This window comes from Leptosomus discolor, chromosome Z, assembly GCF_034619465.1.
Source record: "Leptosomus discolor isolate bLepDis1 chromosome Z, bLepDis1.hap2, whole genome shotgun sequence".
NCBI lineage: Eukaryota > Metazoa > Chordata > Aves > Leptosomiformes > Leptosomidae > Leptosomus > Leptosomus discolor.
The window spans coordinates 75,074,548-75,101,364 of record NC_141419.1 but is presented as its reverse complement, the minus strand read 5'-3'; positions in this window follow the sequence as shown (position 1 = coordinate 75,101,364).

Genomic DNA, 26,817 nt, shown 5'->3' with positions numbered 1-26,817 from the left:
GTGACTAAGACTACGCAGGAAATATGATCAAAATAAGAAAAAGGGGTTTACAAAAAAAATGACAAAAAATAATTAATTAAGTTTGAATCCATTATTCACCAGTTTTCTGATAAAATTTATAACATTTGCTTTTATCCTTTTTTTCAAAGCATTTGTCACTATTTTGACAAACATCTATACTCTTGTGTAAATGTAATATACATTTTCTGCATATTAGATTAGTAAAATGATTCTGTATTTCTCCCATGGGATTTAAATTTTTATGCATACAGTGCTATACTGCAATAGGATTCAAGAAAATTTCTAGAATTTTCCTTAGTTTCCACCCTTCAGTCAGTTTATGAAAAGCACCGATCGCAGAGTCATCACTACCTGTGCTAACGAGCTTAGCTGAAATACATTAACACAACGGAACAGATCCTTTCCCACCAAAATTAACAGTTTTCCACTGACTGCAAAACTGATGAAGACCAGGATGTGCGATACCTGTTTTTCTTATTTCTGTAAAAAAATTGTTCCCATTGAAATTATTTTCTAGGTCACTCAGCTTCCTCTTAGGTACTTTTTATCTGCTACTTTGACAATATTTAAAACTATGCTAAAGGAGAAAACCCGAGAAAACACTGTACTGAAGGTTGTGAGGTAAACTTTCAGCAGGCATATGAGGCTACAAAGTAGAAAACTAATAGTTTTCTAAATATAATTATATTCACGGAAAATCAGGCACTTAGAAAATACCTCTAAGCAATGATCTTTTCCTAATGAGATGTACTGAATGACTTCATAAATAGTTCTTTTTTCCTCAGTCCTAGACTCTGTATATAAATAAAACATCAATCAACTTCAGAAACAGACTTATCAAGTAAAGAGTTTTACGTGTAGTCCTCATGCTTCTTTACATCATCTTCATATTTGCAGATACCATGAAAGAATTGAAATTTCTTTAAAACATGTAAAATTTATCAAAACAATATTCTTTTGCCTCACTTCAAAAGAGGGAAAAGACAGTTCCTAGACTTAGGCATAACAATATTTGGTATTGATTTCCAAACGATGACATTTCTTCTTGCATTTTTTTAAATATACTAAAAGCAGGGGAGGATGTAGAGCTATTTAGAGTCTCTATATTTCTTTCTGAATAGGAAATAGTCATGTGAACTCCACATGTTGTCTTGGATTTACTATATCTGAACACATTACCTCCATATGTGGAGTGACCGCGTTTTTGAGACTTGTTCATGCCAAAGATCTGGAAATCTCAGGCAATCGAACAGAACTGGGCAGTATTGATGGCAGTAGCTGAAGTCCTTTTAGCCTCTACGTCAGCACAGAAGTTGTTTACTTGAGACAGTGCTCCTGAATCATGAGTAGCCAAATTAAAAGTGTTCATTTAGATAAAAATTCATAGACAAAGTTAGAATCATAGACTTACAGAACGGTTTGGGTTGCAAGAGACCTTAAAGATCATCTAGTTCCATCCCCTGCCACGGGCGGGGATAAAGTTGATTATTAATATTCTGTTGATGTACAAGTATCATGTGACACTGAGCGGCTGCTATCAGAAAAGAGTAATGGATGCTGGACATTTCATACCGACCCATCTGCCATCATCCTGTCATCCAGCACTTTGAAAGAAAAGCACTTGAAAAATCAAGGAATGGTTTGTTAATATATATCACATTTGGAATAATTTCTTCTTATTTGTTCAGGTCATATTAATGTAGCTTATCTGTTTATTTTAAGTCACTCTTCTCTTGGCTGAATACAGTATACACAGGAACACATTCTGTCTTCATTTGCACCTTGCAACTGGACTAGTAAAAATGACTTTTTATGACCAGTAATTGTCTACAGTGTAGAACATACAGTATAAAGTTGTTCTGTGGCCTGACTGTTGTAAATTGGCATAGCTCTACTGAAGGGATCATCTAGCCTCCAAATATTGAAGAAAATGTATATAACACAAGTAACATTAGAAAAGATATATTCCTACTCAATTCCAATCTACTCATTAAGATTTCAGAAACAACCTTGAATCCAAGTATTAACTTTCACTTCATCAGTTGAAATGATACAGGTGTGGTTTGGGTTTTTTTTGTTAAAAATTAATTATTCACAATGCCTCTGAAAACTTATAGCACTGATGAGACTGAATTGTGTATGATTTGCTGGTTTATAGTGTGACTTTTAAAAGCTGTGCAAAGCCCCACTGTTAATAATTCAAAAATTAACTTAAAGAAGGGATTTTTTATACCTAGCTCATATGTAAAAAATAGTATGACAGTTTTCTCACTAAAATTGAAATCTGAGGACAGCAACCACCTCAATTCAGGTAGCCATTTATAGTTGGAAACAGACTGCATTTGGAAAGCAATAACCCTATTCTATGTCTTTTATCAGAAACAAATTGCTGTGATGTTGCAGCTATGAAAGGATCATCCAAACTGATGGAAGTATTTCATAAAATGTCTTAACAATTATTTCTTCTATAATTGTGCATAGAAACAGGGGAAAAAATCTGGCCAGAGACTGGTGACATATAATTTGAAGAATTGCTATGAAGGATAGAAGTCCCATGTAGAGTTCATTCCAGAATTACAAACAACAAAAAGTGAGAAAAAGTGTTAGGAAACATTTTACTTTCTTTAAAGCCTGGGCAAAACTGTGCTTTCCACATTTTTTTTACTTTTGTTTTCTTTCTATGTACCATGAATAATTCTGTAAAGGTAGCCTATAGGGTGGAGCACACTGAGATGCAAGATGTTGCTGCATTCTCTTGCTAACTACTGAATAACTCTAAGTAAATCACCACATTTCTGCTTCAGTTCCCTTTGTGTGAAGCAGAGACTGCTTCCACTTTTCTTCCCCCATAGAAAGTGTTTATTCTTAAATAATCTCCTACTGCATCTTTATACAAAATGCAGTAAAACCCTGGCTTTAACTGGACAGTTTGGATTCACTGATCACAAATCACATAGCTGTCCAGATTTGCCAGTTTCAATTCAGTAATTTAGAGCTGTGTCAATAATACAGATTAAAAAAAAAAAAAAGAGGTAGAGATTAATCTCAGATTATTTGTCAATAATTTTAAATTTTTAAGAAACGTGGTTCTTTAGGTGTTTTACCTTACTTATTCTGCCATAAAAACTTATAAGGTTAGAATAAATTGCCTTCAACAGAATATTAGCCATTGATTAACAGTGTTGTAGGAACGAATAGATTTACATTTTCCACTACTGAAAGAGTATTAACCTTCCTTTAGTCAGCCCCCTCCAATTTGTGAAGTGAAACCATCAAAACTTTAAGAAATGCTAACAATCTTTGAAATGTGCATGATCAATTTTTTCACCTAGATCACAGAGAACTGAAATTTGGAAGACTCAGAACCTAAAAATCACTCCTTCTCCCCTCTTCCTTGGACAATTTTGGTTTTCTCAAAAAATGAAGATGTAATAAAAGTTCTCGGTTTCAAAATACAAACAAATGAACAATCTGTCATGCACATAATCAGTTGTACAATACTGCTGCCAAAGCCAATTCCATGGAAAAAAAAAAAAAAAAAAAAAAAAAAAAAGACGGGAGATAAGGAAAGATATCCCAGAAAAAAACTGCATACACATGGGTTGCTAGTTTTCCAGGACAATTATCTCTCAAGTGCATGCTGCACACTTTCACCAGCCTTCTAGCTTTTAAACTCTCATCTTTACGATGATAATGAAGATGGCAGGCAGCAGATGCTTCATCTTGACCATGAAAGAGAGGGAAAAGTGTGACCCTGAATGTTCTTAAGAAAATGAAGATCATGATCAACAGACACTTGGGAGATTAGCATAAACACTGTGTTCAAAGCACATTCAAATATGTGGAGAAACTCATTAATGTTATAGTATATGACTACTCTCCAGGGTTGAAGAAACATGATCAAGTTTATGTTAGTGCAGATACAAGTGGACTATCAAATAAATAATTCAATTAATTCAAACTGTCTCTCCCTTTTCTTGTAAAGAACCTCTCCTTTATTCCTGATGGACATTTCATTTTCTTTTGTTCTGAGGAAAAACAAATAGCTGAGCTTGCTGAGCATGTGTGTTTGCTACCAGCATTTATCTGTCAGCAAGTATACAAGCTCTCTGAAGCCAAAGAACATTAAGAGTGGGCAAGCTCTTCAACTCCCATGAAAATTAGAAAGCAGATAGAAGAAATGCAAGGGAAAAATAGAGAATGGCAGGATATATTTTGAAAGATGAAAGGAACCTAGAAGAGCAGCAGTCTAATTAAACCAGAAGTGGATAGGCTACAACCACAGCACTCTTCTGTAAATGATACATCGTTAAAAGACATTAAAGCTTCATTCCTGAGGAAAATTTGTTACTACTAAGATGAGAAAAACATGAGAGAAAGAGACTAAATTAATGTTATAAACTCCAAACGCCTAAGAATAAAGAGAATGGACTTGAAGAAAAATACCTTTCAAAGACACTAATTCTGGAAGACATCAGAGAAAACAAAATACAGCCTATTAGAATGAAAAATATAACTAGTCATAAGAGCTACAGCGTTGATTATAATTATTTTCATATATTCTACTATCCTATTCATATGATCAAAATATTCTTCATAAACTTGACCAAGGTGTGAGAGCCCTCACAGCACTACATAGTAATCCTTTATTGATGCATGAGGGCAACAGAGGACAACTTTTCAAAAGCAATCATAATTTTTGGATACTGTAGCTTTTAGGTACCCAGCGTCTGACTTATAATAGTCCTGCTTTCTAGGCGAGCTAAGTACTCCCTATTCCACCTGAAATCTGCAGGATTTCCTGTGACATCTGTTGAGCCTATGGCATTAACTCTCTGGTCACAAAGATGCATCAACTAGCTGTAGCCAGTTCTGCAGCAAGGGATTTAAGCTATGAATCACACAAGTCCGTGGCAAGGTCAGAAGTAGAAGGATTTATACCTATCTACCCATTTTTATTTTTCACAGCTTGATCAATGTGTTAGGCTCTCTTACGGATAGTTGCCTCAAAAAATTAGGAAACAGGTTCAGTAAAACATTGCTATGAAGATGCTGTAATAGTCATATGATGCTTTTGCTTCCTTTTGACAAGCATATATTAAAACACAAATGCTCAAGTGTAACTGAGCTGTATATGATACTCAAACAGGTACTAGCAATGTGCAAAAGTCTAGTAGTTAACACTAAAATCTGCAATAGGAATAATAGCTAAGATCATTAGTAAACTGTGTTGGTTCCATAAGTGATCCAGAATGAAGAGTGATTCATTGAAAGTCCATTCCGGGAAGACAGAAATTATTTTCCACCAGTTTGGTTTCTTGTTTGTTTGGTTTTTTGCCCTAAAGCAGCTGTTTTCACAATGTGATTTTATTTGCTTAGATGAGGGCTTGCACTGCAGAGCAATTTGCAAGGTTAAGTATGCTGAACGGAAAAGTCAGGGTGTGAAAGTTTATTCCTTGTGAAAACATACTAGTATTTAAAAAATTACATTTCAGCACAGTTAATCAAGATGTGTTTGACATTCAAAAGAATCAAAATATTTTTGTCCTTAAGTGGACAGAGGAAAAATATTAAATAAAGGACACAAGACTCAAGTCTCTCCCAATGTGTTCTATTGCAGTGTTGTTCATCTCAAATAGTCCCTTCACAGCTTCCACCAGAGAAAAATATAGATTATATTTTCTTAGATTATATATTTTTAAGAAGTGACTGTTTCCCTTGCTTGAGGAAGCACCAAGGATCACAAGGTTTCTTAGTACTGTATCTGTGTACGGAGCTGGTAATTCCTCTTGTGTCACACAAAAATTCCCTGATATTTGCCTCAGTATGAATGGATTATAGTGAGTTTGAGCTGTTGCATATTCCCTTGAGAAACTTCCTTTTGCCTTTCACAGTAATTGTTATTTGCATAACTTTCATAAGAAGGTTTGATGTTAAACTCTCAGATACAAGGTGGGTAAAAATCTGGGTCATGGCTAATGTATTTGAATAGCACAGAAGCATTCTCCAGCCCTTTTGAATGGAGAAGAGGCAGCATTGCCTGTACTGAGATGAGATTCCAGAGTCTCTGAAAAGCGCCTCTAGCAGCTCTCTAAGGAGGAGTACTCACAGCTTACCAGGAGGCTCAGCATAACACACAGAAGATCAGTAACTTGTCATGCAAAGCCTTGGAGAGGAAAGGGTACAAAGGGGTGTCGAAAATATAACAAATGCATGGGTAGGCAAAACAGAATAAATTTTAGACAGAACTTCCATCACCAAACAATCCAGGGAGAGAAAAAACACTTTCTTCAAGACCAAATGGACTCATGAGAAACGCTGACAAAAAGAATGGAGACAGCAAATCCAATAGTGATGAAGAAATGCAGCTGGGGTCAGTTTATATTGTGCAACAAAGGTGAAACAGGCCATGGCACAGACTGAAATTGCAGTCAATTGTGGAAGGAATCAATTCCTTCAGTGCTGCACTTATTGATATTAGTTCATAAAAGTAAAAGGAATTTGTTCTATTCTTAGATAATCCATGCCCTTGTTTTGTTAATAGAAATACTGAGCTGCAAACATCACTATTTAATACTTTAAACTGGATATAAAACCTTTGGGCAAAGTAAGCCCCTTTCTTACAGTGTGGTGTAAGGAATGAAGTGGTTTTCAGTGAAGCAGTTTTGTGTACATAAAAGTGTAAGTAAGCACAGCATTTGGCCCACTGAGTGTAGTTTGCTGGGGATTCCTAAGGATTTTGAACAATTATGATTTTTTTCCCAGATCAGTAACTTTAGTACAGCGAAGTACTCTACTTTCCACTTGTGTAAAATGACTGCTTATTGAAGATTAAAAAATGTTATTAAAGGTCAATAAAGGATCCCAACACTTAGGTTTCATAAATGCTTTCAGACATCCTATATTGAATTAAAAATAGGTGGTGTGATTTTTTTATTATTATTATTACTTTTCTCCAATATCCTGCAGCATTTGTAACCTAGTGAAATGCATGAAGAGTAAAAAAAAGAAGCAGACAGAAAGTTAAGTCAAATTTGTGCTGCCTTGGATGTCCTAAGAATGAGTTCCAACCCCTAACATTCTGTGATTCTATGATTCTGTGATTCTGTGAATTGAAGATCTTTCTTATAGAAGTGGCATTTTTATTATATAGAAGATCAACAAGTATATAGAAAGTATAATTCTCCAAGATATTATATTTCAAATTCTATCCCTTTTTCTCACTGTTGGATGGGGGGTGGCGTGGCATGAAAGGGGAGCAGGAATTAGTTTCACAGAAGTATGTTATAAACTAAAGGTCATTACGGATATTTCTAGGGGAAATTTAAAGGATGTGTACCTTAAAATGACACCTAGTAATTCCTTCAACCTAAAGATACTCACAAAGCTTACTTTTCTAGTATTAGAATCTATAATGTTAGTTTATCCTGATGCCTTGTTTTGCTCTTTGTCTGTAACTGATATAAAATAATAAGTCTTTGGAGTGGCAAAGATAGTTAATGTTAATGACTCCCTTGCACTGTAGTGATAGGGCAATCACTACATAGCATAACTTATCTCTAAGCAGTTTATGAAACTGCACTTTAGAATTGATTTTTATAATCAAGTAAGAAAGAAACATAACCATCAGCAAAATCTGTTACTCTATTTAAGTGGTGTCATCAAGGGGAATGCAACGCTACAGATCTGTGTACAGTGATTCTGATTCTTTGTTTCATCATATATTTGCTCTTCACTAGTGCTGGCCTGAATTTGGGTCACGCTGACGATTAGAATTCACTTTCAGCTGATGGCTGCTTTCTCAGTCATCACAATTAACTCCTGGTTTAATTTAGTTTCTAGAGTGGTATATTCCTTTCATCAGAGGCCCTAATAATGCTATCTCTTATTAACATGAAGACTATGCTTCTGTGCCTGGTCAAGAGTCAACCCCTTCAGGGGGTAATGCTGGAGAATGTGGCACTTGTGTTACTCTTCTTGACAGGTTCTGTGGAGGAACAGACATCAATGGCCCCTCACTTGTACTTGCATTCTTATCTTTGGGTATGCAGCCTTCAAGGAAGCAAAGAAACGATCACACTCAGCTGTTGAGACTTTCCACATTGCTGTCTATGTGGATAAAAGAAGCAGACTTGTCAGTCACGAAGCAAAAAAGGAACTGAGCTCTTGAAATCAGGACAGCTAGGAACTGTCATTAACTATCTTCCCAAAAAGGACACAGAGCATGTGTCAGACTTACTGTTGGCCCAATGGATAGGTGAAATCTTGCAATCAGCATTAAGCGAGAAATTAAAGGGAGAGAAGAGCTACTTACAATGCCTTGTTACCTGCATCGTTTCAATAAATCACACTGTTTCTTTGTACAGATGGTAAATGTTATCGCATCTACAGCTCTTAACTATACATCCAGTGCTGATGTTCATAACATCTCTCCTACAAGCTAAAGGCTGAATGATTTGTCATCTCATTAAGCCCTTTGGAGACAGTTATGCCTCAGGGGGCTCAGTCAATCAACAGCAATAGAGAAGAGCTGCATTTCAAATTTTATTTATAGGACTTGAATAAGCAATGAAAGTGGGTGCAAAACACTTTTAAACTAAATGTGCAATCATCATCATAACTTGGAATCTGAACACATGACATTCCAAGTTCAGCAAATTGCTTATGTTTCAGAAGACTCACCAGAGTTAATCGGCAATCAGAGATTGCTCAGCTGGTATGCAAAACAGGAATACGGGAGAAGGCCAGAAAAATGACTAGGAAAATGGTGGAGATGAACAACTGAAAGAGATGGTTCAATCAGCAATATCACCAGCAAAAGGTGCAATAATACAGTTGTCATCAGTTGTCTTGTGTACATCAGCAGGGGAATACCCACAGAAACCATGACTACAGTGCAGTTATACTCAATCCCAACAGGTGCCCAAAGGATACTGCGTATAATATACTGTGTTGGAAAATGCAGAACAGACAGGACCAGGCACACAGTGTTTCAAATTACTACCATATGCATGTGATACTGGGATGATCGACAGAAAGCTGCAGAACATCACTGTGTGGGATAGTTGACTTGATATTTCCGGGACTGAGATTTCAGCTTCTTCTAGTGACAGGCTTACTTATGTCTGTCTGAGCTTTCAGGCCACAGCACTAAACAGCCTTTCAGGCCCTGGATGTCCATCTCCTGCAAGACCATTTTACTCTGTATTTTTAATGCCCTGGCTTTGTGTATATAAGAACATGCTAAATAATGTAAGATATAGAATGAGTCCTTCTGTACTCATTGTCCCTTCTGTGCTTGGTAAACATGTATGCAGAGCAAATATATTTTGCAGAGTATAACCCTCTATGTAAAGGGCAGTGTTCAAATGCAAAGCCTTTGATGCTGCTGACACTTCAGTGCTGCCGAGCATTTCCACCTCTTTTTCGTAGATCAATTTTCATTCTGAATTAATGTGGCCACATAAAAAATGGGCCGGTCAATGCATTTTATTCCTGCACCGTTCTGTTGCACACGGTTTGCAGCATTGAAGTGTTGAAGTCTGGAAGCAGTGGTTATAACCTCAGACAATATACATCAGCATAGTTCTAGAGAAGTCATTAAGCAAAACCTATTTCACCAGAGAGCACTACACCTTATCCAAAACCTGTAGCATGTGAACTGTGATTTCTAAATTGACAGCAATGACTTCTACTCAGTTTTTCTTCCTTTAAGACCTAGCCATTCTTAAATCGCATATAAGTGTATCCTTACAATTTTAAACACTGGCAGCTGCCATTTCTATTATTGATTTGTTCCTTCCTTTATTCTGCCTCAGTAAACTATTCTTGTGGAAATTATGTTTTATGACATGTCTTAAGAGGACACAGGACAGTCTGAGAACATTAGTATAGTTCCTCCTAATTTGTAAAAATCAGGCCCACATCTAAGTGAATAATTATGCACAGCCCAAAACATTTTTTTTTTTCTGTAATTATTTGGTATTTTAGGCTTTGGTGTCAGGAAATTATGTCTGAATACATCTATAAATATTATTTCTTATTTAGTAATATGCCTGCAGATCTGTTCAGTATGAAAGCCTTAAAATCATATGTTTAGTCAGAGTTTTCTTAAAATCAAAATTTCAAGAGTTAAAATGAGAAATGTGGGAAGAAAGTCTGTTGTTAGCATTGGAATATGTATTTTCATATAAAAGAATTTGAGATCAATTATTCTTTTCCATAGGAAAAAAAAGGAACGATTTCCTCTTCCAGTCAAGGAAACAAGAATGCAAGACAGCTTTGGCACAGGGACAGCTCCACAAAGAGACATTCTAAAGGAACTGAGCAAAGTAGTTTATTCTGAGAATATTACTCAGCTGCTGCAGAGGTACCTGAAAAACTCCCACTAGTATCAAGCGGAGTTGAATTTGGATTTACGTTTACAAATAATTCCCAGGAAGTTTGATTAGGGAAAAACATCAGTAGAAAAATGTATTTAATTCAAATGCCTCCAGATGTGGAACACAATTCTATTCTTCAGTAAAAGGGAAACTTAACTATTACATAATTTCAACTGAAAAGGAATTAATTAAAACACATTAAATATAGAGAAAACATATTAAACAAGTGTAGTACATATAATCAGAATGTGCCCCATTTACGGGTCATTTACAGTTTTCTAAAGATATCTTCTAAAGTGTCTCTAAGGAATATTTAGAAACAAGTTTAAGAGTAACAAATATATAAGGTCTTACATTCTGCTTTCTTATAGGAATGCATGACAGGCATAAAGTTGTTGCATTAGAGGAGTCATATAAGTATTAAACAGTTGTGAAACAAAAATCATCTAGAAGTTAAGAATAAATACACTGAAATTGAAATACATGAAATTACCAACTCTGACTGGAATTCAGTCAGTTGTGAAACAGCCTGATAAAATATGTTTAAAAGTCAGCATATATTCACAGTTTAAATACACATAAATTAGATTGATTTTCACAGTCACTTACAGATGTACTACTGCCAGGATGTATGTTGCTATATGTTAGTATAGCTTCAGAAATCATTAGATTAAAATGTTTACCTCTGGGAAGATGGTCTCTACTGCTGCAGGACAGTTCCTAGTTTAGAAAATAAGAAAATGGCATTGAATAAATCAGAAATATTCTGGCACATATGCATTTAAGCAACGGCAAACATGTGTTATACATGCATCTCTCCACGGAAACTACAGGGACACCTCTCTGCTACTGATCTTAGCTATAGACCATGAACATTCAGCTCAAGGTTTTTCTACAGATGTCTCATATTGTCTTTCATTCAATATCTGTGTCAACCACTATGACAACAATCATCTAAATAAACACTATTATTATTTTATTTCTGATGGGAGAATATTATTTTCCTTGGGTAAAACAGCAAAGCAAGGGAAGCGGGGGTGGAAGACACCTTACAGGAGTTAGACCCATAGACCATATCAAAGTAAACACGCAAGATAATTTCCTGATGCCTACACTTTCCTACAGGTTGCCTTCTATCACTATGTTCCAGCTTACATACAGTATTCAGAGCAGATCTGATAGCAACTGACACCTAGCTATGTCATTCTTTTTGTCTCCTTTTATTATCTCAACTTGCATAGATAACACTCCCATATGGAAATTAGTTACTACCACTTATTTTTTACAGTTTACAAAGTAAGTTTCATAGCTCCCACACAGATCACACGCAGGAAGTAATCACCACCTAATACCAGGCATACTCTTTTGCCCCAACTCTCTCACCTGCACACACACACACATGCACAGAGCCCAGAATTATGTCTGAGATGGGAGAATTAAAATCATTACCAACAATTCTGTATGCCCATAAATAAAGTTTAAGATTTTTTTAAAAAACAGCAATAGGTTCAATGCTGCACTAAAAATTGTAGGCAAAACCACGTTTCAACATCCTCTGAATAATGTAATGTACTATAAAATCCCTTTAAATATTATTTCAATCCCAAAGGTGAAGAAGATGATTTATTCTTCATGTTGTCTAATGGTCCAACTGTCAGAAAAGGAATCGACGTTCCTTGCCAAGAAGTCTGAGGTAACACCATAGTGTGAAAATATGGCCTTCTGTTTATTTTCCTCCACTCTAAGCACTGAACATCTTTCATTCATATTCAGTAAGGAAGTACTCCCCAGGCATCCAAACCTCATACCCTGATTCCAGTTTGAGATTTGATTATCCACCTTAATTCCATTAGACACTGATCTTTTAAACAGCAGGAAAATTGCTGACAAAATGCCACCAAGACATTAAAATTCCATTCACAGGGGGAATTTAATATTACAATTAGTTGCAGTAGCAACATAAGCATTGTAATTGTTTACATTTATTTAGCTACTGAGTGAAAATTAAAAATGTTGAAGGAAATATCAAGAGGAATTGTTTTATAAATGAAAAAAAATGGAGGAGGAAACAAAACAATTTCAATTTCTAACTAACGGGACTAAGTTCCATTTGCTTCTAACTTAGGTGCTGTCTATAACTCTACCCTAGTTACTAGAAAATGGGACTTTTTGCTGCTCTGCATAAATTAAATACATGCATTTCTTTTCAAGTTACATTTATCAGAAACAATCCATTAAAGAATTGTGTGGAACAAGGAAATCTGAAGTTTTCCATCATTTGGGGAATCAACCTCATGGCAAATGCCCAAGTCTCATTTACAAAACCAGCTGTACTAGGGGGGATCTCATCTCTGCTTCGCTTTACTGAATCTCTTTATACCATGATAGGTGCATCCAGCCCTACCTCTTTCCTGCCAGATGTTTGCTAATCCATTTGAAACAACCTTTAACGATACAGATTCCACAGTCTTGTGAGGCAACCAGTTTTGGTCCTTCATCCTCGTTACTACTTGACTTGTCTCCCTAATTAGCCTAGATCTCTCTCATTACAGTTTATTCATGACATCTTTTTCTGTCCATCGTGGTTATGGAGAGTACATTTCTCCTTTCTTTGTGCATATTTGAAGGTCATCAGGCTCAAATGATGGAATGGGCAGACAATAACCTCATGAAGCTCAACAAAGACAAATGCAATGTCCTGCCCCTGAGGGAGAGTACCTTCATATATCAGTGCAGGCTGGGGCCCAGCTGGCTAGGTAGCAACTATACAGAATGGGACTTGGCAGTGCTGGTGGATAATTCCTTGAAAATGAGTTCATCCTTTGTCTTTCTCGTCAACTTTTTCTTGAGATGTGTTCAGGAATGAAAAGGCGTTATTGAGAAGACATAGATGAATATTTTGGGAGATGCACAGTGGAAGAAGAAGGGGTAACAGATTTGAAGTCAAACAACGGAAATCCCAGCAAGACATACAGACAATTCTTCCCCATGAGAAGACACCGGAACATATTATCCAGAGAGGCTGTGAAATCTCCATTCCTGCAGGTTTTGAAACCTCAGCTGGACAAGGCCCCACGTGACTTGCTTTAAGTCTGATTTTAGCCCTGCTCTAAGCATTTCAAATATGAAGTTCTAACAACAACCTTTAGCGAACTAGTAATAAGTGAATTAACATCCAGAAAATCCGAATGCTTTTAAAGCAGAACCATAATATTAATACACTGGAAAGCAGACTAAAAATGGATAGGCTGAGAGCCTTCTAACATGATGAACAAATACACAGAACTCAAATACTTCAGCACTACAAGAGTTTACCAACATATACATATTTCAAGGTATTTTATTGATAATGCACAATGTGCCTTTTAATATCTGTTTACAGATGTACCTTCTATCCTTGCAAGCCATTCCTACCCACTTTTCTATGGAACGTCTTCCAATTCTGCAAAAGTGAGCCAAAACCCCTTCAACTTATTGTGTCATTATTTTCAAGATTCTATTTTTTAAAAATCACCCTGGATATGAAAAAAAAAAAAAATCACAAATACCTTAGAGTTGTTAAAAATCCCAGTTTTATTCACCCTATTAAAGAGAAAGAGAGATTTTTTAATTACTTTTTTGCTTTTATGTAGTAATTGAATTATTTTCCTTCCTTATTTTCCTGTGTTTAAAGACTCGCTGCTTTGGTAATGAGCATCCAGGCAAACAAGTGTAAAATTTAGTAGCTGAAAGGAAATTCACAAAAGCATGTGTAAGTGTGTGCAAGTGTGAACATAAGAATACACATTCGCAGTGATGAGACTTAGTAATCCATCTTCAGGAGGAATAGTAATGTGAACAGTAAAATACTCAATGAATTGTATGTATATCCCTATTTATCAGCTTGTTCTATGAGAAGAAGCAGCATTTTGGACCTAGTGTATTAATCTTTCAGAAGAAAGTGTTCCTTTCATCCCTGTTTTTTCTACTTGGCCTTTCTGAAGATGTACAATGGTTCTACAACCACCCTACTGTACTGTAAGAAATCCAATTCCATACTGCAAGTTTCCTTTCTTTGTTTCCTGCATGTATCTTTGCGTCGGGGAGGGTTGGCTATTTATTTTTATACAAAGTTTTCACTATTAAAGGAGAGAAAGAAGGATGAAATTGAATATGGGTGTTAAAGAATTTATGAGAGATTTTATTCTGCACTGCACAGATTATTTTGTTGTGCCTATTCTGAATTGTGTTTCACCAGACAAGATAAAGTCCAGCATGCAGTCTCTTCCTCCTGTTAATATTTTGAAAGTTACATATGGTAAAGATGAGCCAATCAGGCTTAGTTCCCTGCCCCAAAAAATCCTTTCTGATCATAACAAATGCTTTAAGATGCAAATATAGGAAAGGTTAGCATCAGTCTGCCATCAGTGACCACTGCTGACCAGAACTGAAAAGCATCAGATAGGCAGACATTTGCTGCCCTCTTTTGGAACACGTAAGTGACGATTCAGCAGATGATTCAATGTGGTTTTGTTTTTGTCAGATGTTTCCCTTTGCTACATTGCTTGCAATCAATGGATTTTTAGTCAACTACTTGGCTTATTGAATTAAAATTCATTGTTTGGTTAGGCACTTGAACTTCCACCAAAGCAAAAAATATTTACCAAGATGGATTTCTTTATTTATTCTGCCTTCACTTTGACCTGACAGACATGTCACTGAATATTAGAACTAATAAACTAAGAATCAAACAAGATGAAGCATAAAATTTTAACCTGAAATACTACAGCATTCCAAGTAGCTTACCAAAATGGTCATCACCTACAAACACAGTAAGGAAATTATCAGCAAGCTATCACAGACCCTAACTGGGGCATTAGGACAATAGAAACAGGATATAATACTCATCAAGGTCATCAGAACCGTACTAGAAAAAACGGCTGTTTGAAAAGAAAGCAAGTAGCAGTGCTTTGAAGCATTTATGTTGCTAAATTAAGGAGCTTCTGCTAAGCAGGACAGGTTGCTAAAGATAACATTATTGTATGCACAAAGAAAAGTCCATTTACACTACAAACAATCACTGTACACATAGGTTAATCTGTACCAATATTTTTTCCTGGATTCTTTTTTAAATCATGATTGTAAAAGACAGATACCATTTTCACTATCATTTAAATTTAATACACTAAATCAAACAAATTTAATCAAGCAAATTAAATGACCCATTTTTAGTCTTAATAAGTACTGTCCCATTTTTATAAATGATAATTGTTTCAACGCTATGCTTTAATGAACATGCTATGTGATAAAAACAGAATATGGCAATTCCTATTGTTATCAAACTCTCTATAAAGGCAATTCTGAATAGACTTCACTAAAATCAATTCTCTATGCTAAATGACAGGTCTCACCCCTGAAACCAGATCCTGAGTCAGGTATTCTCCGTGTTTAGGTAGTAACTATTGGACTTTCATGCAATGCCTGCTTTATGTCTAGAACAGGGTCTATCAAGCTCCAAATTCAAATTCTGATAGGAGCTTAAAATTTGTACCTCATTCGTGATCCGGCTGATGCAGAGTTAGAGAACACAGTTACTGCACTGTGAGAGACTAGAATGGATTATATTGCTTGGTGTGATTTCCATCATTGAGACTACTAAAGTAATTTAGATAATGTTTTATCAACATCATCAAATATGAAGAAGAGGACTTTAAGTGACTGTATCTTTTAGAAGGTAACTGTGTGGTGACAAATTTGACGCATTCAATACAATGGCTCTACAGCCCCAATTCAGTGAAGTATCATTAAGCAAAGCACTTATATAGTACCTTTCCAAAACAGGGCTTACTTCGTAGAGAGGAAGTTACACAGATACATAGGACTTTAAAGCTTGCTTGGATTATATACAGTGTCGAAGTATTTCTTCTCCATTCCTTACCTGTTTATTAAGCTTTCAACCTTAGAAAGCTTTTGGCTGTAAAATACAAAATTACAGTGATACATTACATGTTTTCACAGTGTAAATGTATTTCTCATTGCTCAGAAGGACCTAGGAGCCAGATCAACCCTTACAATTACTATGTCATTTTTCTTCCTGATTCTGGACTTAGTGGGATTAACAGTGTATTCTTCTGTCCACCTTAAAAATTTTGAACCATTTTGTGCCTTCCATATTTTGTTTTTTGCCATTTTTTTTTCTCAGTTAACAGGCTTAGTTAAACTTCAAAACTTCAATACCCATCTCCAAATTGAGAATATCCCTACAATGTTATTTTGGGAAACCTGAAGCATATTTTTATTGCCTGCTACATCACTGTTAAACGTGCTTATTTACAGTTCTTGGTATTGTGTGCATAAATACAGGAGCAGAAGCAATCCTGACCAAAATATAAAAGACCATCAACAGCCCAGGGCTTTAACAAATCAGTGGGTTCTTGTACTTCTTACACAGTGTTTCCACATCAGCACTGGAACCCCCTCAAAAAACTCTCTAGAGAAATTCCTCCATAGATTCATGTCGAAAAATCCAATGTGTCTACTACAGATGACACTACACGTGGCATCTTCTTCATGCACTGGGATTTTTTTTCTATCTTGAACCAAGGAAAAAAAAAAAAAGTATGTATTTCAGACTGAATAATTTTTTTAAAGGGAGGCTGTTTCAGTTTGGTTTAGTCTGGTAACCCAAGGTCAGGCCTGTTACTCACAGAATAACTTTCTTTACTAACTGTCCTTAGAAACTCAGTGAATAATGTTAATCTAAGTTTACTAAGTAAAAAAAGTGCCTTTCACCTACCACAAACACAGTTCTGTCTGATTCTGATCTAAGCCTTGAAGACAACAGAAAATTTCCCTACATTAAGGGAAATCCAACTTGTTTTAAGTGGAGCCTGCAATGATTTATCAGTCTGTCAGCAGCCAAGATTAGAATTCTACCGAAGCAGATATATCAGACTCTATTATAGAAGACAATTTTTATTTATCTTTAACTTCCACGTCACCTGCAGTACAGGAATTTTAAAACTTTCTCAGCCATAACTAGAGGGTAATTTCTACCAGTGGTGCTTCCAAATACGCAATCAGTCATTGTAATTCATAAAATATGATGACTTTAGAAAGTGGTATATGGAGAAGAGAGTTTATAAGCCCCAGCATTGACGATCTTGGACAACAGATCATTACCATGTCCTTCAAAGACATCAATGGAATGTCTCATCTGCTGTCTCTACAATTCCCTATGTAGCTATTCAGCTGAACTGATTGTGATAAAGAATTTGCATAGGTGGCATTAGAGTTTCCATAAAAGATCTTAATAGCTTATGTTACAGTGGCTGTTACTAAACCGATTTTCAACAGATCTTGCCAGCTTTACCTGCAAAATTCAGTTACACAGCTGCATTTGTAAAAAGCCTACTTTTGTGTTTGCACATAAAATCTGAGTGTATGTACTTATACACTTACGGATTTGTGCTTTTTCCTAGAGTGATGATGAATGTCATAATTACAGCAACAGCATCTACAGCTAGAACAGACATACTATTAACCTGACATGTTAGGATTTTATCTCCTTTCCTCCACTGGCCAAATATAACATGAAACTTTTTTAACATGTAATAACTACTGTACCATAAAATTATGTTTCTATTTACATAGCCTGTTTTTAAGCTTTCTCTTGTTCCTATCAAGAGCTTGGGTTTGGGTTTTTTTTTCCCCAAAGACATCAATTCGCTTCACAGTTTAATTTACTTAAACCATAGACTGCTTGCTGCCTGATTACTATTCAATAGCAACCAGACTCCGTAATTCATGCAGACGTAAGGATACCATATATACTATTAATTTGCACCACCTTAGCTCTTTGAATAACGTGTTCGTATCTTGAGGGTCACGCCTTTTAGTAGCCTCCATAACCCGACAGAAGTAAAAACGACGTATATTGTGCACTTGCAGGGAATACATGATGAGTGCTGTTTCATCATATGTGCAGTATGAGCTGTATCTCTCTCCAGAGATCTTCAAGGGTTTAGGATAATAGGAAGGCAAAGAGAGACAGAGAGAGGTGAACCACTGCTGTCAGCGTTTTTATTCTCAGTTCTAGTTTTCTTAAGGGGTTTAAAACTGTCACTGTGATCAAAAGCCTAGCACTTAAGACAGCCCCCAGGCAGTCAAAGGAGAACAACACTTTCATGTTTAGTGCCTCCTCCCAGAATTCATAATATAGAGGTTACCTATCACTTCCAACATTGCAGCATTTCCTCATTGGGTTTAACAGGTATTAGCGAATGTGTATGCCATTAGGTTTCCTACAAACCTTCCTTCTATATGTTCCCAACAAAAATGTGTGAAAATACATGCCAGTGTACTGAGGAATACCATTTACATGTACATAACCTCCAAATGTCCAGTTTTGTCCAGCTGCAGTCTGCAAAGGAAACTTCACAGGACCGTATGTTCCTCTGATCCAGGAAACAATTTTGCCCACAACATTGGTTGCTCTTCCAGTCCCTCTATACTGGCAACCTGTCTGGCTTAGAAAACTTATCTGCTGACTGTCCTGCTTTGAAACATAATTATCCATATCAAGCTGTATCGGGATATAAATCATAGCTTATGCTAAAGATGCCATCCAGGCATGTTACAGGACAAAACCTCTGAGACATTTGCTAATGCTGTTTGTAAGAACCCTTCCTAATAGTTGTTGATTTTTCAGTTTTATACTGAGTGCTACTTTGACAGGGTTCAAGACAAAACTCACATTTAAATAGTGGCAAATCATCTATCTGTGTTCTTTTACTGCAACCAAAGACAAAACAAGAAAGATGGGTAAGTAGGAAAAGATTGATCATCTCTTGGGTTTTTTGGCTTATGTTTCTTTACCACTGTCAGAAAAAAAAATGGTTTTAGGACAATATTCCCGGAAAGCAAAAGTTTTCATTTGCCTTTGACATAAATGCTTTCAGGTAGAGGGAAAAAACAAGAGAAAAAGACTAATATCAAGAATTTCATCTGCACAAAATTCTTCAGAAAAAGATGACTTCCAATAGGTAAAACTCTTGAAAGGATATAACCTTTTACCAATATCATAATTGTTTGGAAGAACCTTCTTTGAAAAAATTTTTAAAATGAGAAAATTAAAGGCTGTCAGTTTTAACGTGCTTGTACTCCAGGTGACTTTTGAGTACATGTTGACTATGTTGTTATTCCTTGGAAAGCTTCTTCATCAGAAGCCATAGAACATGCACCCCACGGAGCAGACAAAGTAGCATTTATTCATTTCTCTGATGGCATTACCAGTGGTCTAGCCTTGGTTACCCATTTCCTGGGTCATTATGAACGAGTCATTTAATTGTTCTCCTGCTTTTCTGTAAAACAGCAACAACAACATTACCATCTTTGGGAAGCTCTCCAGCATCTCCTGATGGCAAAGTGATTGTTATGTTGTAACTTACACCCTCATCAGAACCCAGATTAATTTTTTATTGATTCACAGTGAAAGTAACTGTTTGGGACTTCCAGCTGTCTTTCCAACATTCTTTCAAATTTCAAGTTACTTAAGCTGAAGCAGGTAATGTGTCTTTCTGTATGTCTGTACAGCACCCAGTACTGAGATATTTACAACCTGATACAGTACAATGCAGAGCATAACAACAGTAACATGTAAATTTAGAGATTATTTTTGCAGTACCCTATTAGGGAACAAAACTGTTCTTCAGACTTCGAATTTCCAGAGTAATTGTTACTCAAACAGAGCAGGCTTTCCCATTTCAGAGATGCTTAACACCTGCTTGGAACCACAGTTCAGGTCATGATGGCCTTTTGTCAGAGTAAGAATCCTAGAATCACTGTGTGAAAACTATTGGTGAAAAGGAATTTATGGTAATTGAGGTACAATGTTTATTTCAAAGACATTTGATTTTCTGGTTTGTATGCATTTGCTACAGCTAAGTGTTGTGGTACCTTGTATCCTTATTAACTTATTTCTGTCATGACATGTTAGTTGTGATATAACAAGTTGTGGCAAAACAACCTAGTACAATCCAGTGAAACATGGTACAAAGGAAACTTCACTGAAGCACTCCTTTTCCCTGTTACAAAGCTCAGACCATCTGACACCTTAAGCCATCTCAACTTGAATGAGTAGACAGTGCAAGGTAAATGGATCTCCAACGTTGTCACAGCATTTGAAAAGGTAAGTACATTCCTCTAATTCTACATAGACATCCAGAAACATTAAACCATGAGGTATTATGTTGAACAGCCAAACTGTAAAACTCACCTTGTTCAAGAAGTTATGTCAGAGAATTTTCTTATCATTTGTGGTCTTAGACTGACTTTATACAACCTTCAGACTAACTCATAACATGAGAGAAAAACTCTGAGCCTGTCTTTCCTGGGCTCCATCATAGTAAATCACAAACATATATTTCTGTAATACCTCTTTAAAAAAAACAATCAAATGATGTAGTCACCAATTAATGAGGCCTCAGAAATCCATAGCTTTGAGGTAACTGTGTGAGAAATGAACGCCATAACTGTCATATTCTTTGAATCAAACTTCTTCCGAGACTATATCAAACTTCTAGCAATTTTAATAAATTACCAAGGGGCTTACATGTTTTCCCTTGATTCAAAATAAATCTATGACTTGGTAAATCTGGGCACAGTTTCCTCCCCTGCTCTAAACTCAAGATATATAGGTTCTCCATTGTTACAATGGAAGTAAAAGTCTCTTCTGTTGTTGTTAAGAAAAGCAGGGTCTAAAGGATCATCATTTCTTCACCATCCTCCTTGGTGCAGCTCCAATTGCTCTGAACAATGTGCTCCCAGTGTCAGACGGCAAGGAATGGACTACAGCACAGCAGTGCTCAGCCTCTCCCTTGCAGAATCTTTCCACCAGACTGCATGGTTAAGGGACTTACAGAAAACCATAGCGTGGCCTACTTAAAAATCAAAGCCAGGCAGATGCCCTTATTTAGGTCTAGCACTTGCAAACCAGCTGGCATGGAGATCTTAAGCACTGACAAAATACAGCTGTGTCTCTCACCATTGAAAACACTATGAAGCTGTTCTTCTACTCTTTCCAAGTCCTAAGTGATTGATCGTAGCAAAGCTAGTGTCTGTATTGCAATTCCCTTCTTTCCCACTTTTATTAATTAATTTTGATATTGATTAATTGGAGCTTGATATTTACATTTGTTAAGAAGAAAAACACAAGGAAAAAATACTATTTCTTCTTTCTTTATGGAGGCGGTCAGTTATTTATTCTTCAAACACTCAGCATGACATTTCCTTAATTTTCAAGAACACATTTGGATCTCAGTATTGAATGCAACCATCAATTACATGCAATTATTTTTAAAGCATTCTTTTATTATGATTTATTATTTTTTTGGTGTCATAGGCAGATCACGATATCACTGTGCCTGGGACTGCAGAAATTTACCACAAAAAAGATGACACATTTGCATGCATAACTACAACATACATAAAGAAGGTATTTGGTTTTAAACTTACTCAAAATCCTCAATTACACATCCCCTTTTGTAATCCTCTGAGCAAGAGGTCTTCCTTTCAATTCTCACAGTCTGAAAGCATTCTGGACACGTGAAGTGAGTGAAGAAGTGCTCATCTTAGCATTTTAGACAAGAAGTCGTCTATATGCACTTTTTGCATGTAAGGTGAAAGCACTGTGAGGTGCATTAGAGGATAAATTCTAATGGAACTGTGAAGTTTAAAGCTATTAATGCTGGAAAATACCCAGGGTACCTATGGAAGCCCTTTATCCCTATTCATTAATATTACTGGAGTAGTCTGTGGCCTAAAAGTCCCAGCTGATGGTTTAGAGCCTCGTTGTGCAAGGCACTGTACATGCAGTGCTGTAAAAGCTTCCAGTGGAGACATGTGAGAGGCTACTGGCAACACGCTATAGACTACAATAAAAGGCAAAATGGGAGAACTGGAGTAGAAGCCCTAAAGAAAGAACATTGTGTCATGTGGCCCAACTGTAAAATAGAAAAATTGCATGTAATTATTTCCCAAGCTGAGTGTATGATGTGAAAGGGAAGAACTAATGATGATGCACTCTGCTTGTTAGAGGTTTTTCCTTCCAGGAGCTCAAGGTTACAAGAAGTGCTCTTCACTTGGATTACTCTTTTTTTTTTTTTCCTCCCTCCAATAGAAATGTGATGGTTACAAATAAATTCTGTACACAGGGAGTTAATAACACTCCAAAGACGCTGTGAAATAATTTTAGTTACTAATGCCAGACATATAGTCTTGGCAATATTTTTTCCCTGACTTCAAGCATCCTGTATTGATTGATTAATTATTCCACCAATGAACTAACAAATATTGACCTTATAGAGTTGAGCAGCATTTAGCCAAAAGTCAGTAATCTACATCGATCACTTAATGGAACATCAAAGCTCAGCATCTCTGACAGTTTTATGTCATTCAGCAAAAATCCGTCTATGTTGGATGATACCTTGACCTTTCTTATTAGGCATCCTTGGCAGAAAACTAAAAGCAATAATAAAATTAAAGCTGTGGATAATGCTTTGTTATCTGGAGTGAAACAGTCACTGCTACAGGATGTTCCTTGCCAATTTACCTACCACCAGGGGTAGCATTTCTTTTTCAAACTAAAAATCTCATTTTCTAGTTATATGATGGGGCAGTATTATAGACAAATGTAATTTTACCACATCAGAGTATTAGGAAAACAACTAAGGGAAAACACAGTTATATGTATTAAAAACAAAACAAAACAAAACAAAACCAGGCCACCACATACACACAACTTCAGAACAGGACTGTGAAGTCTGTGGCCCTCTTAACAGCTAGCAATCTGTCTATGCAGCTGTCACAGCAGCAATTCAATGCCGCTTTGTCTGTGCACAAGAGCTGTTACTAACAGCCCTGATCAGGTACACTGAACACACTTGCTAAGCTTATTTACCCTGCTTCTGGGGTATGTTTTCCACCTCTAAACCTAGCTAAGGTGTGTTTGCATTGCAATCACTTACGACTGCAGGCATAGGCATACCCTGAGGGGATTGGTGGGGTGCAGTAGCTGCTGAATGGGGAAGGTTTCTCACACAGCTTCCCACTCCAGAGCAGCAGCCTCCGGAGCCTTCATCCTACATTAGTGCCTAGGACCCCAAGCCAGCTCACCTCACTTCTAGGTAAATCGTTGCCAATCGTTTGGCTGGTGAAATAGTCATAGCTACCGCAGTACTATTACAGTCAGGAGTAAACTTCAGGCCCACACAAAGCAAATCTGTTCTGCAACCAGCCCTGGAAGACAGGAAGAGTGCTATATTGACAAAGAAAGCATCAAAGTCAAACTGCAATAGAAGGAGAAGATATAGGATTATCACCTTCATCTTTTTTAACCCCAGCAACTGAAATAGTTCCTTCCCTTGCTAGAAACAGCTCTAGAAAATCCCCTTCTCAGTTTTCGCAGAGGACTCACTCTAATCTCCCTATTATTCAAGTACCACTCGCCTAGAGCAAGGTGCTGTAGAAAGCACCTTGGGAACTCGCACTTACTTAGCTAAGTAACTCACAAAAGTCGGGTGAGAGGTGCCTTCCATGCTCAGAAACGCTTTGCTTCACTAGGCCGGTTTACAGGCAAAACTAGACCCACCATGCAGTCCCCTAACTTTCAAAGCTGCTCTTTCGATCCCAATCTAAAAGGGGTCAATACACATCCCAGTGATGGCTCCTGCTTAATGCTGTCGGCGAAACAAAGAGGTGCGCAAAGTCCGTCTGCGTTGTGAGCACTATCACAGTTCTACAGAAAGAGACAAAGCAAAGACGTTCAGTCCCGGCGCTTGGGAGGGTGGTACGAGTGGAGCAGCGGCGGTGCCGGCGGGAGCGCTCGGGCCCGGGGGCCGCCCCGCCCCGCCCCGGCCGGGGAACCCGCGCGGACCCCAAGACCCGCCGCCCGCCCGCCCGCGGCTCCCGCCGCAGCGGCTCAGGGCACCGGGGCGGGGCCGGGAGCGACGGCGGCCGCGCGCCCGCCCTGGGCAGCGCCGCCAGCGGGGCGGCGCCGGCGGTGGGCGCCGAGCGGGCGCGCGGGCGCTGCCGGCGCCGCCAGGGAGCGATGGCGGCCGCCCGGCGGAAAGCCTCGGCCTCGCCCCGCCCGGCGGAAAGCCTCGGCCTCGCCGCGCCCTGCGGGCCGGGTTCCCTGGCCGGGCTCCGCCGGGCCGGACGCAGCGACTCGGGGGACGGGGGCGGCGGGGAGCCCCTGCCCGGCGGAGCGGGCGCGTCTCCTCTGGGAGGGCCCCGGGTGTCCGGGGCCCGTACGGCAGGGACCGGCCTCTGCGAGGGGAGCCGGGCGGTGGCGAGGACGACGGTCCGTCTCGGCTGGAGGTGCCACGGAGGCGACGCCGGCCTATGCCCCGCGTCAGACCCGCTTCCGTAGAGAAAAAAAGGCGGGTCACTGCCACGGGAGAGTTACCTTCTGCGAGGAGCAGGAGGCCCGGCGTGCAGACCGGCCCCACCTCTTAGGGAAGCCCGCTGCCTCCCGGGGCCCGGGCTGGAGGGGGGAAGAGAAACCTTCCTACCCTGGTACGGCCCTCGGATTACTACCCATCATTGCGTTGTCAGGTGGGCAGCGATGAAGTTGCAACAAGGAGTCCAAGGGCAATCGAGAGAGACTTCAGGGCCTTGGGACGGCTGGTTGAGGGACCAGGAGTACAAGTAGTGCTCTCCTCTGTCCTTCCAGGTGCAGGGAATGATGAGGGAAGAAGACCTAGCTGATCAAGACCAGGCTCTGAGACTAGTGTCACCGACAGAATTTTGGGGTTTTTGATCACAGGCCTGCTGGTGATGGATGGGGTACACTTGTCTCGAAGTGGGAAAAATGGTCTTTGTGCAGGAATTGGCAGGGCTCATTGAAAGAGCTTTTAACTAGATTAGAAGAGGGAAGGGGATAAAACCAGGCTTACTAGAGATAAGCCTAGGGGCATCACACCAGTGTTTGAGGCATGGTGTGCTAGCAATGTCCTTCAGTCTGCCATTTCAGCAGAAGTAGGGAATGGAGATATATGCAGCAGCAAAGACACAAGGGTTATTGATGTCTTAGAAACCACAGAAGCACCTGAGAATGGTCACGTAGGAATTAGGGCTTCTCCTAGAAAGGTGGCAGGATCATTAGTCCGACTGAAGTGAATCTACACCAATGCACACAGCATGGGTAGCAAACAGGAGGAGCTGGAAGCCATTGTGCAGCTGGAAAACTATGGTATAGTTGTCATCATGGAAACATGGTGCGATGGCTCGCACACTGGAGGTCTGCAATGGATGGCTATAAACTCTTCATAAATGCGGTGGTTTGCTGTCTGGTGGGGTTTTGGTAGGGGTTTTGGTAGCAGAGGAAGGGGCTACAGAGGTGGCTCCTGTAAAAGCTTTGAGAAGCTCTCCTGGCTCTAATTTCGGACCCACCTCTGGCCAAGGTCAGACCAATCGCACCTCTGCAAATAACTATTTAAGAGAGAAAGAAGCTGTTCGTTGAGTTCTTTTGTTTTGTCTGTCTGTGTTGGTGAGCGGGAGAGAGCAGGGGGATGTGAGAGCAACAGCCCTGCGGTCACCCGGGTCAGCGAGGCAGGAGAGGGGCAGCTGTGCCGGAGCAGGGGTTCCCCTGCGGCCCGCGGGGGGGTGGCGGCTGAGCCCCTGCAGCCCCTGGAGCCCCGCGGTGGCCCAGAGGTCGCCCTGCAGCCCGCGGAGGGCCCCGGGCCGGAGGGGCAGGGCCCGGGCCCGGAGCAGCCGCGGCTCCGAGGCAGCCCGCGCTGGAGCCGCCCGTCGGTGGGAGGGCGGCAGCCCCGGGAGGGACCCGCCCCGGGGGGTTCTGGGGAGCTGCGGCCCCGCGGGAAGGACGCCCGTTGGGGCGGTGGGTGGAGGGCTGTCTGCCGGGAGAGGGACCCCGCGGTGGGGCCGGGGAGGGCTGCGAGGGCCCCTCGGCCTGAGGGGGAAGGAGCCGCGGAGACACCTTGTGCCGAACAGGCTGTGACCCCCATTCCCTGCCCCCTGTGCTGGTACGGGGGAAGAGGGAGCAGAGCTGAGCCCAGGAAGACCAGAAGGGTTAAGGGGGAAGGAGTGTTGTATTTAAGACCTGTTTGTATCTCTCATTATCCTTGAACATGGTGGTTGTTTGTATTAAGTGTATGTTGTTATCCTCAGGTTGAGTCTGTCTTTTGCCCGTGACCATAACTGGTGAGTGAGCCCTCCCTGTCCTGTGTCTCAAACCTCGAGCCTTTCTGGTTATATTTTTTCCTCCCCATCCCTCAGGGGACGGGGTAGGGGTGAGCAAGTGGCTGCATGGTGCTTTGCTGCCAGCTGCGTGGGCTCAAACCATGAAAAGATAGGCAAGGAAGGAGAGGTGGTGGGGTAGCCCTCTAAGGGAGTGGTTTTGATTGTCTAGAGCTTAAAT